The sequence below is a fragment of the Bos grunniens genome, chromosome 7 (assembly GCF_055505025.1).
Source record: "Bos grunniens cultivar Pamir isolate PY7600 chromosome 7, Bosgru_T2T1.0, whole genome shotgun sequence".
Lineage (NCBI taxonomy): Eukaryota > Metazoa > Chordata > Mammalia > Artiodactyla > Bovidae > Bos > Bos grunniens.
Genome location: NC_141171.1, coordinates 63,734,069 through 63,747,187, shown reverse-complemented (window position 1 = coordinate 63,747,187; position 13,119 = coordinate 63,734,069). Strand labels below are relative to the sequence as shown.

At 40.7% G+C, this 13,119-nt stretch overlaps 1 long non-coding RNA gene across 16 annotated transcripts in view; it reads right to left on the bottom strand.

Annotated features, from left to right (window-relative positions):
• Positions 1–13,119, bottom strand: part of LOC147369714 (uncharacterized) — a 694,358-nt gene that overhangs the window by 154,604 nt on the left and 526,635 nt on the right. For 2 of the 16 annotated variants that reach the window (XR_015167786.1, XR_015167793.1), the window contains one exon: positions 4,917–7,729. The exons of the other annotated variants lie outside the window; for them this stretch is intronic. This is a non-coding gene — a long non-coding RNA (uncharacterized LOC147369714). Of the gene's footprint in view, positions 1–4,916; positions 7,730–13,119 lie in introns of those variants that run through there. 16 annotated transcript variants of the gene reach the window in all.

Below are 13,119 nucleotides of genomic sequence, written 5' to 3'. Positions count from 1 at the left end.
GTTCTGCAATAAACAATGGGATACATGTGTCTTTTTCAATTTTAGTTTCCTCAGGGTATATGCCTAATAGTGGGATTGCTGGGTCATATGGTGGTTTTATTCCTAGTTTTTTAAGGGATCCCCATGCTGTCTTCCATAGTGGCTGCATCAATTTACATTCCCACCAACAGTGCAACATTCCCTTTTCTCTACACCCTCTCCAGCATTTATTGCTTGTAGACTTTTTGATGATGGCCATTGTCTGACCAGTGTGGGGTGATGCCTCATTGCAGTTTTGATTTGCATTTCTCTAATAACGAGTGATGCTGAGCATCTTTTCATGTGTTTGTTAGCCATCTGTATGCCTTCTTTGGAGAAATGTCTGTTTAGGTCTTTTTCCCACTTTTTGATTGGGTTGTTTATTTTTCTGGCATTAAGTTATATGAGCTGCTTGTATATTTCACAAATTGATCCTTTGTCAGTTGCTTCATCTGTTGTTATTTTCTGCCATTCTGAGAGTTGTCTTTTCACCTTGCTATAGTTTCCTTTTCTGTAAAAAAGCTTTTAAGTTTAATCAGGTCCCACTTGTTTACTTTTGTTTTTATTTCCATTGCTCTAGGAGGTGGGTCAGAGAGGATCTTGCTTTGATTTATGTCATCGCGGGTTCTGCCTATGTTTTTCTCTAAGAGTTTTATAGTTTCTGATCTTACATTTAGGTCTGTAATCCATTTTGAGTTTATCTTTGTGTATGGTGTTAGGAAGTGTTCTAATTTCATTCTTTTCCATGTAGTTGTCCAGTTTTCCCAGCACCACTTATTGAAAAGGCTGTCTTTGCCCCACTGTGTATTCTTGCACCTTTGTTAAAAATAAGGTACCTGTAGGTGCATGGGTTTATTTCTGGGTTTTCTATCTTGTTCCTTTGGTCTATATTACTGTTTTTGTGCCAGTACCATACTGTCTTGATGACTGTAGCTTTGTAATATAATCTGATGTCAGGAAGGTTGTTTCTTCCAGCTCCAGTCTTCTTAGGACTACTTTGGCTATTCAGGGTCTTTTGTGTTTCCATATGAACTGTGAAATATTTTGTTTTAGTTCTGTGAAAAATGCCATTGGTAATTTGATAGGAATTGCACTGAATCTGTAGATTGCATTTAGTAGTATAGTCATTTTCACAATATTGATTCTTCCTACCCAGCAACATGGAATAACTCTCTATATGTTTATGTCATCTTTGATTTCTTTCATTAGTTTCTTATAATTTTCTGTGCACAGTTATCTTGTCTTCTTAGGTAAGTTTATTCATAAATATTTAATTCTTTTTGTTGCAATGGTGAATGGGATTGATTCCCTAATTTCTCTGATTTTTCATTGTTAGTATATGGAAATGCAAGTCATTTCTGTGTATTGATTTATATCCTGCAACTTTGTTAAATTCACTGATTAGCTCTAGTAATTTTCTGATACTATTTTTAGTGTCATCTATGTACAGTATCATGTCATCTGCAAACACTGACAGCTTTACTTCTTTTCTGATCTGGATTCCTTTCTTTTTCTTCGGATAGCTGTAGCTAGGACTTCCAGAACTATATTGAATAATAGTGGTGAAAGTGGACACCCTTGTCTGGTTCCTGATCTTATGGAAAATGCTTTCAGTTTGCACCATTAAGAATAATGTTTGCTGTAGGCTTATCATATATGGCCTTTACTATGTTGAGGTAGGTTCCCTCTATGCCCATATTTTAAAGAGTTTTAATCATAAATTTTGTCAAAGGCTTTTTCTGCATCTATTGAGATGATAATATGGTTTTTATCTTTCAATTTGTTAATATAGTGTATCACATTGATTGATTTGCATATATTGAAGAATCCCTGCATTCCTGGAATAAAACCAACTTGATCATGATGTATGAGTTCTTTGATGTGCTGCTGAATTGTACTTGCTAAAATTTTGTTGAGGATTTTTGCATCTATGTTCATCAGTGATATTGGCCTGTAGTTTTCTTTTTTTTGTTTTGTCTTTGCCTGGTTTTAGTATCAGGGTGATGGTGGCCTCATAGAATGAGTTTCGAAGTTTTCCTTCCTCTGCAATTTTTTGAAAGAGTTTTAGAAGGATGGGCATTAGCTCTTCTCTAAATGTTTGACAGAATTCTCCTGTGAAGCCATCTGGTCCTGGGCTTTTGTTTTGGGGGATATTTTTGATCACAGCTTCAATTTCAGTGCTTTTAATTGGGTTGTTCATAATTTCTATTTCTTCCTGGTTCAGTCTTGAAGATTGAACTTTTCTAAAAATCTGTCCATATCTTCCAGGTTATCCATTTTATTGCCATATAGTTGTTCCTGGCCAAATAGATGGGGAAACAGTGGAAACAGTGCTGACTTTATTTTTCTGGGCTCCAAAATCAGTGCAGATGGTGACTGCAGCCATGAAATTAAAAGACGCTTACACCATGGAAGGAAAGTTATGACCAACCTAGACAGCATATGGCAACCCACTCCAGTGTTCTTGCCTGGAGAATCCCAGGGACGGGGGAGCCTGGTGGGCTGCCATCTATGGGGTTGCACAGAGTTGGACACGACTGAAGTGACTTAGCAGCAGCAGCAACAACAGTTCAGTTCAGTCGCTCAGTTGTGTCTGACTCTTTGTGACCCCATGAATTGCAGCACGCCAGGCCTCCCTGTCCATTACCAACTCCTGGAATTCACTCAAACTCACGTCCATCGAGTCCGTGATGCCATCCAGCCATCTCATCCCCTGTCATCCCCTTCTCCTCCTGCCCCCAGTCCCTCCCAGCATCAGAGTCTTTTCCAATGAGTCAACTCTTCTCATGAGGTGGGCAAAGTATTGGAGTTTCAGCTTTAGCATCATTCCTTCCAAAGAATACTCAGGGCTGATCTCCTTTACAATGGACTGGTTGGATCTCCTTGCAGTCCAAGGGACTCTCAAGAGTCTTCTCCAACACCACAGTTCAAAAGCATCAATTCTTCGGCACTCAGCTTTCTTCACAGTCCAACTCTCACATCCATACATGACCACTGGAAAAACCATAGCTTTGACTAGATAGACCTTTGCTGGCAAAGTAATATCTCTGCTTTTGAATATGCTATCTAGGTTGGTCATAACTTTCCTTCCAAGGAGTAAGCGTCTTTTAATTTCATGGCTGCAGTCACCATCTGCAGTGATTTTGGAGCCCCAAAAAACAAAGTCTGACACTGTTTCCACTGTTTCCCCATCTATTTCCCATGAAGCGATGGGACTGGATGCCATGATCCGTTTTCTGAATGTTGAGTTTAAGCCAACTTTTTCACTCTCCACTTTCACTTTCATCAAGAGGCTTTTGAGTTCCTCTTCACTTTCTGCCATAAGGGTGGTGTCATCTGCATATCTGAGGTTATTGATATTTCTCCCAGCAATCTTGATTCCAGCTTGTGCTTCTTCCAGCCCAGCATTTCTCGTGATGTACTCTGCATATAAGTTAAATAAGCAGGGTGACAATATACAGCCTTGACATACTCCTTTTCCTATATGGAACCAGTCTGTTGTTCCACCTCCAGTTCTAACTGTTGCTTCCTGATCTGCATATAGGTTTCTTAAGAGGCTGGTCAGGTGGTCTGGTATTCCCATTTCTTTCAGAATTTTCAGTTTATTGTGATCCACACAGGCTATGGCATAGTCAAAGGCTATGGCATAGTCAATAAAGCAGAAATAGATGTTTTTCTGGAACTCTCTTGCTTTTTCCATGATCCAGCAGATGCTGGCAATTTGATTTCTGGTTCCTCTGCCTTTTCTAAAACCAGCTTGAACATCTGGAAGTTCATGGTTCACATATTGCTGAAGCCTGGCTTGGAGAATTTTGAGCATTACTTTACTAGAGTGTGAGATGAGTGCAATTGTGTGGTAGTTTGAGCATTCTTTGGCATTGTCTTTCATTGGTATTGGAATGAAAATCCCTACTTTCTTCGATTTAAGTCTGAATTTGACAATAAGGAGTTCATGATCTGAGCCACAGTCAGCTCCTGGTCTTGTTTTTGCTGACTGTATAGAGCTTCTCCATCTTTGGCTGCAAAGAATATAATCCATCTGATTTCGGTGCTGACCATCTGGTGATGTCCATGTATAGTCTTCTCTTGTGTTGTTGGAAGAGGGTGTTTGCTATGACCAGTGTGTTCTCTTGGCAAAACTCTATTAGCCTTTGCCCTGCTTCATTCCATATTCCAAGGCCAAATTTTCCTGTTACCCCAGGTATTTCTTGACTTCCTACTTTTGCATTCCAATCCCTTATAATGAAAAGGACATCTTTTTTGGGTGTTAGTTCTAAAAGGTCTTGGAGGTCTTCATAGAACCATTCAACTTCAGCTTCTTCAGCAGACAGCATATTAAAAAGCAGAGACATTATTTTGACAACAAAGGTCCGTCTAGTCAAGGCTATGGTTTTTCCAGTAGTCATGTATGGATGTGAGAGTTGGACTATAAAGAAAGCTGAGTGCGAAAGAATTCATGGTTTTGAACTGTGGTGTTGGAGAAGACTCTTGAGAATCCCTTGGACTGCAAGGAGATCCAATGAGTCCATCCTAAAGGAGATCAGTCCTGGGTGTTCATTGGAAGGACTGATGTTGAACCTGAAACTCCAATACTTTGGTCACCTGATGCAAAGAACTGACTCATTTGAACATGCCCTGATGCTGGGAAAGATTGAGGCAGAAGGAGAAAGAGACAACAGAGGATGAGATGGTTGGATGGCATTATCGACTCAATGGACATGGATTTGGGCGGACTCCGGGAGTTGGTGATGGACAGGGAGGCCTGGCGTGCTGCGGTTCCTGATGTCACAAAGAGTTGGACATGACTGAGCGACTGAACTGAACTGTTCCTAACAGTCTCTTATAATCCTTTGTATATCTCTTATAATCCTTTGTATACTGCACTGTCTGTTGTTACCTCTCCTTTTTCATTTCTAATTTTGTTGATTCAATTCTTCTCTTTTTTTTTTTCTTGATGAGTCTGGCTAAAGTCTGTCAATTTTGTTTATCTTCTCAAAGAACAAGCTTTTAGCTTTATTAATCTTTACTATTGTTTCTCTCACTTCATTTTAATTTATTTCTGCTTGGATCTTTATGATTTCTTTCCTTCTACTAAGTTTGGTTTTTCTTTGTTCTTCTTTTTCCATTTGTTTTACGTATAAAGTTAGGTTGTATACTCGTTTTTCTTATTTCTTGAGGTTAGACTGTATTTCTGTAAACTTCCCTCTTAGAACTGCTTTTGCTACATCCCATGGGTTTTGAGTTGTTGTGTTTTCATTGTCACATGTTTCTAGAAAATTTTTTGATTTTCCTTTTGATTTCTCAGTAACCTGTTGGTTATTTAGAAACGTGTTGTTTACTTGCCATGTGTGTGTGTTTCTTACAGCTTTTTTCTTGTAATTGATATCTAGTTTCATAGTGTTGCGGTCAGAGAAGATGCTTGATATGATTTCAATTTTCTTAAATTTACTGAGATTTGATTTGTGACCCAAGATGTGGTCTATCCTGGAGAATGTTCCACGTGCACTTGAGAAGAAGGAGTATTCTTCTGCATTTGGATGGAATGTCCTGATGATATCAATGAGATCCAGCTCATCTAATGTATCATTTAAGACTTGTGTTTCCTTATTAATTTTCTGTTTTGATGATCTGTCCATCAGCCTGAGTAGGTGTTAAAGTCTCCCACTATCATTGTGTTACTGTCAATTTCTTCTTTTATGTCTGTTAGTGTCTCTCTTATGTATTGAGGTGCCCCTATGTTGGATGCATAGATATTTACAATTGTTACATCTTCCTCTTGGATTGATCCCTTGATCATTACATAGTGTTCTTCCTTATCTCTTGTAATCTTCTATAGTATAAGGTCTATTTGTCTGATATAAGGATTGCTACTCCAGCTTTCTTTTGCTTCCCATTTGCATGGAAAATATTTTTCCATCCTCTTGCTTTCAGTCTATATGTGTCTTTAGGTCTGAAGTGGGTTTCTTGTAGACAGCATATATATGGGTCTTGTGTTTGTATCCATTCAGCCTGTCATGTCTTTTGGTTGGAGCATTTAATCCATTTACATTTAAAGTAATTATTGATATATAAGTTTCTATTGTCATTTTCTTATGACAATGGGTTTGGGGTTGATTTTGTAGATCTTTTTTCTTCTCTTGTATTTCTTGACTATATAAGTCCCTTTAGCATTTGTTGTAAAACTGGTTTGGTGGTACTGAATTCTCTTAACTTTTGCTTCTCTGAAAAGCTTTTTATTTTTCCATCAATTTTGAATGAGATCCTTGCCAGGTACTGTAATCTTGGTTGTAGATTTTTCCCTTTCAATACTTTAAATATATCCTGCCATTCCCTTCTTGCCTACAGAGTTTCTGCTGAAAGATCAGCTATTAAGCATATGGGGTTTCCCTTGTATGTTACTTGTTGTTGCTTTTAATATTCCTTGTGTTTAGTTTTTGTTAGCTTGATTAGTATGTGTCTCGGCATGTTTCTCCTTGGGTTTATCCTGTATGAGACTTTGTGCCTTTTGGACTTGATTGACTATTACCTTTTCCATATTGGGGAAATTTTCAACTACAATCTCTTCAAAAATTTTCTCATACCCTTTTTTTTTCCCTCTCTTCTTTTTCTGGGACCCCTATAATTCGAAAGTTGGTACATTTGATATTCTCCAAGAGGTCTCTGAGACTATCCTCAGTTCTTTTCATTCTTTTTACTTTACACTGCTCTTAAGAAGTTATTTCCACCATTTTACCTTCCAGCTCACTGATTCATTTTTCTGCTTCAGATATTCTGCTATTGATTCCTTCTAGAGTATTTTTTGGAGAAGGCAATGGCAATCCACTCCAGTACTCTTGCCTGGAGAATCCCATGGATGGAGGAGCCTGGTAGGCTTCAGTCCATGGGGTCGCTAGGAGTTGAACACGACTGAGCGACTTCACTTTCACTTTTCACTTTCATGCATTGGAGGAGGAGATGGCAACCCACTCCAGTGTTCTTGCCTGGAGAATCCCAGGGACAGGGGAGCCTGGTGGGCTGCCGTCTCTGGGGTCGCACAGAGTCGGACACGACTGAAGCGACTTAGCAGCAGCAGCAGAGTATTTTTAATTTCTGTAATTGTTTGTCTCTGTATGTTTATTTGTTAATTCTTCTAGGTCTTTTTTAATTGATTCTTGCATTTTCTCCATTTTGTTTTCAAGGTTTTTAATCACCTTTATTATCATTATTTTGAATTCTTTTTCAGGTAGTTTGCTTATTTCCTCCTCGTTCATTTGGACTTCTGTGTTTCCAGTTTGGTCCTTTATTTGTGTAGTATTTCTCTGCCTTTTCATTATTATTTTTTTTTATTGTGCTTGAGGTCTTCTTTTCCCAGGCTTCAAGTTTGAATTCTTTCTTCCTTTTGGTTTCTGCCCTACTAAGGTTGGTCCGGTGATTTGTGTAAGTTTCTTATAGGGTGAGATTTCTGCTGAGTTTTTGTTTTTCCTCTGATGGGCAAGGCTGAGTGAGGTAGTGATCCTGTCTGCTGATGATTGGGTTTGTATTTTTGTTTTGTTTGTTGTTTAGATGAGGCATCCTGCACAGGGTGCTACTGGTGGTTGGGTGACGCCAAGTCTTGCAGTCAAGTGATTTCCCTTGTGTGAGTTCTCACTATTTGATACTCCCTAGGGTTAGTTCTCTGGTAGTCTAAGGTCTTGGAGTCAATGCGCCCACCCAAAGGCTCAGGGCTTGATCTCTATTTAGGAACAAAGATTCCACAAGTGGTTTTTTATGGCATTAAGTGAGATTAAAACAAATATCCAAAAGTGAGAAACCAAAGATGAACCCCAAATGGCAGTTGCAAAATCAAGCAAATAATAATTAAAATAATGAATATACATATATACCTATACACCCATGAGCAAAGTGAAAACAGTCCAACAAAAATAAAGTACAGTAGATTGACCCAGTGTACAAAGGAAATTAAAAGTTATATTTACCAGTTAAGAACAAAACTAACTAATATACAAACTGGAAAACAAAACTAAAGCAAGGTGCCAAGTTGGGAATAAAGCAATGAAAAGAAAAAAAAAACTAACAAATATGTTGAGGAAAGAAAAGAAAAATAGATATGCAAAGTTAAATAGAGGTAGATGAAGAAGATTTATATAAAGATTAACTGCAAGGAGAAAAGAACAGTAGGAAAGGCAATCAAAGGAATAAATGTAGAAAAAAGTAATAGTTTCTTTTAAAAATTAAAACTTAGAATTATAAAAAAGAGAAAGAAAAAAAACAAACAGAAGAAGAAAGAAAACAGGGGTGGGGAAAGGAAAACTCCATAGAACTGCAAAAGCCCAACGTAGAGGCAAAGGTTTATAGCAACAATAAAAAAATGTGACTGAATATATACATATACATATACACCCATAAGCAAAATCAAAACAGTCCAACAAAAATATAGTACAATAGATTGGTCCAGCAAACAAACGAAACCAAAAATTATATCTATTAGAAGAAAACTAAAGCACAAACTGGAAAACAAAACTAAAGCAAGGTGCCAATTGGGAAATAAAGCAATAAAAATAATAAAATGTTATTAATAACAAAATGTTGAGAGGAAAAGAAAGAATAGATATGCAAAGTTAAATAGAGGTAGATAAAGATCTATATACATTAAAGAGTAACTGCAAGAGGAAAAGAAGAGTAGGAAAGGCAAACAAAGGAATAAATGTACAAAATATATAATTGGTTTAAAAAATTAAAATTATAAAAAAGAGAAAAGAAAAAAAAAATGGAAGAAGAAAGAAAAAAAAAAGGAAAACTCCACAGCACTGCAAAATCCCAACATAAAGGCAAAGGTTTATAACAACAATAAAAAATGTGGCTGGAAAAAAAAAGGCTCAAATGCTGAATTAGATTTCATAGTGCCAATAAAATTGACAACTACAGCAGAGGGGGAAGAAAAGAAGAAAAAAAATAAAAGAAAAAACTCCAAAAGAATCTACAGAACAAGTCAAAACATAAGAATAATAAAGGTTTTTCTTGAGTCACTGCTATCAAAGTCCTTTCGCTCGCTGGGAGTCACAGTTCACCTCACCTCCCTAGGATCCCCTCCAACACTGTGCTGATCTCTGGACCTGCTGTGGGAGCAGCTCAGATTCTAATCCAGTCCTGCTCCTCTGTATTCTTGCCTCCAATGTCCACAGCTATCAGAATTAGTGAATTTTCTTTTGTGGGAGCTTTCAATAACATTTTATATATTCCATAGACTCAGAATCTGCATAATTGATTGTGTGGACTTAATCTGCAGCTTGTACAGCTGGTAGGAAGGTTTTGGGTCTTCTTCCTTAGTCACACTGCCCCTTGGTTTCAACTGTGGTTTTATTTCTACCTCTACACGTGGGTCGTCCACTGGGGGTTGCTCCTGAAGCTGCCCTAGTGAACTTGGGTTTGCCCCTGTGAGGGCCAGGTGTGGAGGTGCTGCAGCTGCTTGGTTTGCAGGGGTTCTGGCAGCACCAGGTACTCAGGGGAGTTGGCAGCTAGGGCAGCAGGAAATATAGTGCTCTAGAACGGTATGGCAACCAGTATTGGCCAATACGCTCCAGTATTCTTGCTTGGAGAACCACCCCTCCCCCCCCCACACCCTCCGACAAAGAAGCCTGACAGGCCACAGTCTACAGGGTCACAAAGAGTCGGACAGGACTGAAACGACCCTGTACGCACAGATGCAAGACTTTTTTGCCTGTGGCAGCTCTGCCCCAGTGAGAGTTGAGTGTGAAGGTGGTGAAGCTGGTTTGCTTGCAGGGACCTGGCGGTGCCAAGTGTGCAGGGACACAGACTGCCTCCGGTGCAAGAGTTATGGCCCTATCAGAGTCTTTTTTCGAGCCTCTTGTAGCTGGTGATCAGAAGGCCTCTTTGGCCAGTCTTTCTCTGTAGCTCCGCCCATTCAGGCACTTAGAGGGCTCCCTTGCCTGGGGTCCTTCTCTGCTGTTCGGCGCATCAGGCACATAGATGGGGCCCTCTGACTGGGTTCCTACTCTGTAGATTGGTGGGTCAGGCACTTAAAGGGGCACCCTGGGTGGGGTCCTACTCTGTAGACTGGCCATCAGTCACTTAAAAGAGCACCCTAGGTGGGGTCCTACTCTGTAGTTCAGTGAGTGAGGCATTTGATGGGTCAACCTTTCTATTGTTCAGCTGCTGATGCTGGAGTGTAGGGAGAGTGAGGCTATGGACTCAGCAGCATTGCCTTGCTTCCATGGCTGCCTGGCTTTCCTCCATAGGCATTTTCCATCACAATCTCCTCCCTCACCTCCTCTCAATCCATCTCCCCAGCAGCCTTCGCCCTGGGATTGCTCCACACTCTGCAAGCTCTAGCTCCCAGCTGTTGTGCCTTCCAGGGGAGCCTTGTTCCTGTCCGGGGCATGTATGGCTGTGGCAAGGACTGTCTGATTCTCATTCCATTTAGGCTGCCACAGATCAGCTGTTTTACTCTCAGCCTTAAATGTTTCTCCTCTGACTCAGACAGTTGCCCGGATGTGGGGATCGGACCCCTGCTTCAGTGCCTCCACCCGCCGAGGGCAGGTCCAGTCCTACTAACACTCCTGTTTTCCCCTTAGTCCCTGCGTCCTACCGAGTTTTGTGTGGTTCTATACATTCTTTTCTGCTGGTCAGGTCTTTCTGTCAGCTCTCAGCTGGTGTTCTGCATGCACTTCTGTGTCTGAAGATGTATTCCTGATGTATCCGTGGAGAGAAATGTGCTCCATGTCCACCTCCTCCTCCACCATCTTGTTCTCTCTGTTTTTATTTATTTATTTTTTAACATTTTTCAGTGTTCATCATACTGTCTGGCATACAGTTTCCAGTGAACAGCTGCTGAGCAGGGCATGTCCCAGGTCTATATTCAGCCATTAACCTTATTTTGATTTCTTGAGCCTAGTTCTATACAGAAAATTTATTTGTTCAACAAATACTTGATGTATTACTTATTAAGTGCCAATGCATACTCCTCTGGGCACTTGAAAAATATTAGCATATTTAATCTTTCCACAACCTTAGGAATTAGATGTGATAATATCTTCTCACTTTATAATTGAGGAAACTGAGGCACAACAAGGATAACCAGCATGCCCCAAAACATGGGTCCCCAGCCTCTGGGATGTAATACTTGATGATCTGAGGTGGAGATGAAGTCATAACAATAACAGAGATAAAGTGCACAATACATGTAACGCACTTGAAATATCCCCAAACCAGCCCCAATCCTGTTGGTGGAAAAATTGTCTTCCACAAAATCAGTCCCTGGTGCCAGAAAGGTTGGGGGCCCTGCCCTAAAGCATGTGTCAACAGTTAGCTCCTGCTAGGGCTAGGCTTCGGACCCAGGGAGCCTGGCTCTGGAGTCCACACTCTTAACTACCATGCTACATTTCCAGTCTTATATTTGACCTCTGTGACTCACCCTTTCTAGATAGTTCACTGTCCTCCTCGCATCCCCCAAACAGTCCAAGCTGATTGGCTCAATCATAGCACTATGCTTCCAACCCCACCTCCCACCCCCTGCCAACTTCTTCCTAACCCATCGAGTGGCATCTCCCATTCCTACACTCTATTTACCTGAATCTAAGATGCCGTTCAAGATTTACAGTCCTCCCCACCCCCACGAAGAAGTCAGTTTTCCTTCTGCTCACTCTAATTTCTCCTCAGTCCATTCCACTTGCAAGTAAGGACGATAACTTGTCTTCTTTCCTCCTATCCCACTAAACTGTAATTACTGAGAGAGTAGGACCCAAAGGATTCTTTTGCATTTGTTTCTCGGGAATGACTCTCTTAATGCCTTAAGACAGCCCCAGAAAATTCCTCATGATTTGAAGCATTAGGATGCAAGGCACATACTCCGTCTCATTTTTCTTCCTCTGAGCGTATTTGGAAACAATGGATAAGGCAGTCTCATTTGACAAAAGCTAGTCTAGAGTGACATCTGGTGGTCATTTATCAAAAGATCACACATGCTCACTGTTCCTTATATGTCACAACTGTGCTACCCATCAGGACAGCAGGAAGAATCCGGTGAGACCAGGTAAACAGAAAGCCCTCTATACTCAATCATAAAAGCACAGGGCACCTTCCCTCAAGATGGGAGACCTAGGGTGCTAAGGCCCAGATTTAGAGAAAGAAGGTAAAGTCTCATATTTCAGTCCTGTCTATTCACCCCTACAGAACAGGCAAGCTTCTTCCGCTCTCTGGGCCTCAGTTGCTTCTGTTTTTTTCCCAATTGGGATTGAACTCTAAGTACTTTTCTCTCTTAGGGCTTCCCTGGTGGTTCAATGATAAGGAACCTGCTTGCCAATGCAGCAGACATAGGTTTGACCCCTGGGTCAGGAAGACCCCCTGGAGAAGGAAATGGCAACCCACTACAGTATTCTTGCCTGGGAAACCCCATGGACAGAGGAGCCTGGCAGGCTACAGTCCATGGGGTCACAAAACAGTTGGATAACACTTAACAACTAAACAATAATAACAACACTTTTCTCTCTACAAAATAAGAGTATTGCCTATAAATAAAAACATAAAATCCTCCTAAATTCCCAGGACCAAGGAAAGCTGGTAGTTACAATCTCCTATTTAAATACAACTTTGCTTTAAAAAAAAATCATTAGAGTATGCTGCTGCTGCTAAGTCGCTGTCCAACTCTGCGCAACCCCATAGACGGCAGCCCACCAGGCTCCCCCGTCCCTGGGATTCTCCAGGCAAGAACCCTGGAGTGGGTTGCCATTTCCTTCTCCAATGCAGGAAAGTGAAAAGTGAAAGTGAAGTCGCTCAGTCTTGTCCAACTCTTAGCGACCCCATGGACTGTGGCCCACCAGGCTCCTCTGTCCATGGGAGTTTCCAGGCAAGAGTACTAGAGTGGGGTGCCATTGCCTTCTCCAATTGGAGTATAGTGACTTTATAATGTTGTGTTAGTTTCTGCTGTATAGCAAGGTGAATCAACCATACATGTACTTATACCCGCTTTGTTGTGGATTTCCTCCCCACTTAGGTCACCACAGCGCACCTAGTAGAGTTCCCAGCGCTGTGCAGTAGGTCCTCATTCATTCTCCGTTTTGTGCATAGTAGTGTATATGTGTCAATCCCAGTCTCCCAATTCATCCC